Source organism: Euleptes europaea, chromosome 3 (genome assembly GCF_029931775.1).
Source record: "Euleptes europaea isolate rEulEur1 chromosome 3, rEulEur1.hap1, whole genome shotgun sequence".
NCBI lineage: Eukaryota > Metazoa > Chordata > Lepidosauria > Squamata > Sphaerodactylidae > Euleptes > Euleptes europaea.
Genome location: NC_079314.1, coordinates 91448617 through 91452359, shown reverse-complemented (window position 1 = coordinate 91452359; position 3743 = coordinate 91448617).

Here is a 3743-nt window from a genome sequence, read left to right as displayed (position 1 = left end):
CTAAAAATAGCCTGTATTCTTTCAACGCTGCAGAACGACATAGGGATTCCTAATCAAATTATGCCAGCGAATGTCATTTACACTGCGCATCTGTTCAGCTACATCTCCATTCCCTTACATCTAGCTCATACGTTGGCCCCTTACCTAGATCCTGTAGGCCCAGCTACAGTGATCCCTGTATACGGCAGCTAGGATTCTCTTGGGTGAGCCACTCAGGACACAGAAGTCCGGTGCGGCGTCAACCTATTTGTTCCTGGGTCCAATTCAAAGAGCTGGTTATTCCCTTTAAAGACTTTCAAAGGCCGGGGCCTACATACTTACTGAACAGTGACTCCCAGTATACTCCACTACACCAGTTACGTTCTTCAGATAGCCTCCTCCTTAAAATGTCCTCCCTTGGGACTGTCTACACAGCCACAGCAAAATCCCAGATCATTTTTATATTGGGATTGGAACTTTGGAACAGCCTGCCAGAATGGGTGAGGACAGCACCTTCCCTTGCTACAGATAGGAAGGCACATGGGTAGGGTTGCCAACCTCCAAGTACTAAGCAAAACAAGAAAAAAGAGAGCACCTCCGTGCTAATACCGTTAGGTTTGGAAACTGGCACGGGAAGAAATCAGTACAATGATACAAAATATGTGTATTGTGTTTCAAAACATTTCAACAAGTACAATGGACTACAACAAGTGACAATAAACAATATATACAAAATATACAAAACGTGTTTGATGCAGTCTATGAATAGTACAGTCTATAAATAGTACAATCTTCTTAGTATATAGAAAAGTAGTTTAAAAAGTCCATCAGGAACATGTATAAATGATCACAAAGTCTTCATTAAGCATGATGGGTGGGGGACGGCCGTTTCAAGAATATTTCTTCAGCCCCATTTCCAATCAAGTATCCAAGCTTAATTAAATTCTATATATCATCATGAAGTCAATTCACCAGTTCCCGTAGGATACTCCCAAGTGTAGGCAACAGCTTAACTTGTTTGAAGCCAACCAACAGTGGAGCTATATAAATAGATGTTTTGATTATTATTTTTAAGACTGGGTCATTTGGGGCTAGGAACAAGCTTAGTCCTCATCTTGATTTTGTTTTGTCATACAGATAGATATAAAAAATCATTGCCATTTACTCTCACTGGGGGTGGGGAGAAGCAAAGTATTGCATTTTTTTTTATTTCAAAGAATCACAGAGTTGGAAGGGACAACCAGGGTCATCTAGTCCAACCCAATTTGAGGACAACATTTTCAGGAGGGTAAAACTCACCCTCCATGCCTGACACTGGTACGCCTGACCCTTACAGAGTTTCCACAGAAGGCTCTTGGAACGAACAAACCCTCTCTCCATATGAACACTGTTGCAGTAACAGGCATTTTGTGCAGCATTTTGCACTCTTTCACACAGCTTATGGGTCAGAGATGCATGTGTCATGCAATAACAGTTCAGCACAAGGCGCATGTGCCTCTCAGTAAGCAAACTGGTGTTTTTAAGCATCACTAAATAGCTCTGATCTCCAGGAGCAAACTGTCCATGGCACAGTCGATTAAGGGATGAAAAGAAGAAACACATTGGGTGCTGTCTTGTGTTTTCAACAACTCATTAGTACATGCACAGTTTGTTTGGAGAAAGCAGCAGGTGTTTTGGAGCTGGAAGTTGTGGGTGGGGCAGGGAGGTAAAATCTTGGTCACAGGATGACAGAAGACTGATTTCCTGGGATTTTGTGGATCACATTCCTAGAATGTTTACTTGAGGAAGCCTGTCATTTGAGAAAGTTCAGAGTTTTTTGCAAAATGCCTCTTGATTAATGTTACATTAACACATTGATTCAGAATGTATACAGATACCATGAGACTTGATTGTTCTCTCATATGTGGAGTTTCTTCAATAAAGGTCCTGAAAACTCAATCTAGGCAGGTACTAATCCTGCTTTATGCAAAGATCCAGAAGTAAGGATGCCATCTGCCTGAAAAAAGTCCTGCCCCTTTAACTGATGCTTAATGGGATGTTAGTTATCAGGTGATGTTACCTCGATAAAAACCTTTAACTGTCCATTTCCATACTATAAACCTCTATTAAAGGGACAGGACATTTTTTTCAACAGGTTGTTGGCAACTCTAACCCAGAGGGTTTTCCACATCAAGCTACAGAGACCTTCTAAAATCCAAAGGTGTTTGCTGTGAGGGGGGGGGAAACCCAAAGCATCCGGGGGGGGGACCCAAGTGTCATTTTAAAACCCATTTTGTGTGACAAATCTACTCAGAAAGAACTCTGGATGGGAGATGAAAAATCAGGAAGCATTTGAGTCCCCACCCCTTGAAACGCTTCTTTGTAAGTGGCTGTAGTGCTTACTGTAAAAAAAAAAGTTACAAACACACTCCCAGCTCCCCTGTCCCGCTTATGCATGGAGAGGAGAATGATTTGACCAGGGGTGATCTCAGGAGAGATCGAAGAATCAGGATTAAACAGCATCAGGAAGACCTTGGATTTGCTAGGGCTGGGTGCGAGGTCATCTCTGAGTGACGGAAACCTCATGCGTAACTCCAAGAAACACTGAGTCAGTCCAGGGGTGAATGTGAGTCCAAGTACCCATGCATAAAGGACCATTAATGCATGGGGGCAGCAGAAAATTCATAGGGTTTTAATTGTCTTTCCTACTATAAAATTACTGGGATTGGCGTACACAGTTCTTTTGCTTGGTATTTTTTCCCTTACAGTTTGTTTTCAGGAGACAGAAAAAGAAACCAAACCATATAAGCACTTCCTAGTCACTATATATGTGGGGGAAAGGGGAATAGAAAACCAATTCAACAAGAGTAAAAACCACCAAAGGAAAAATGCAGACTGATACTTACAAACTGAACTACTTTAAGGAACTTCCATAAATATGCCTGAAGTTTCCACTTTCCTTATTATACTTTTGGTCATGCTCCACTATTTCATTTTTTTCACTATGAAAATTGACAAGGAAGTGTCATAATTTCAGCAGATGTTATCCTGAATCCTAACTCAGAAGTCACCATGTTTCTCCCCACTGGTTACACAGTACAGTCAAAATCACCTTGCCAATAATCTGATGATCTACACAAAAGGTTTCCAACCCCAGCACTTGGAAATCTGTATTTTAACCCATTATGGGACATTTAGCTTCTCAGCAGAGGGTGCAAATTCCCTTCCAGAATGAATCCAAATGGTGCAACCACAAATATATTCCCTGTACTTTAAAGTGATAAGTCTATCAGTGCCATCCTGAGCAGAGTCGCATGTTTCTGAGTCTCGGAAGGGTGTAATTCTGCTCTGAATGGCTCCGCGTTGTGTACCTGGGGTTCCTTCCCTAATATTCCGAAGTTTTAATACGCAAAGCTTTCACCATCACTAAGGATGAAGCCCCAGCCTGCATGAGATAAAGGGCGGAGTCCAACTTTCATACATAGATGTTGCTCAACAGGCAGCAATCGCTAATATAAACTATAAACCGAAGCAAAGACTCACAGGGCGGGATCAAGGCAGAGCTACAGATGCCTCAGGGCACACTAAAGAGGAGAGGGCGAACCACAGAAAGTGGTGGACCAGACGAAAACACTCCATTGATCAGAGAAGGTGCTCTTCAATCCTAAACATTTTAGCACTCTGTAATCTTTATCACATAACGAGGACCACCACCACCCCGCTTTAAGGGGTGGGACAAGAAGGGAGGGGGGACAAGAGGGGGGAAGGGAGGGGGGACAAGAGCA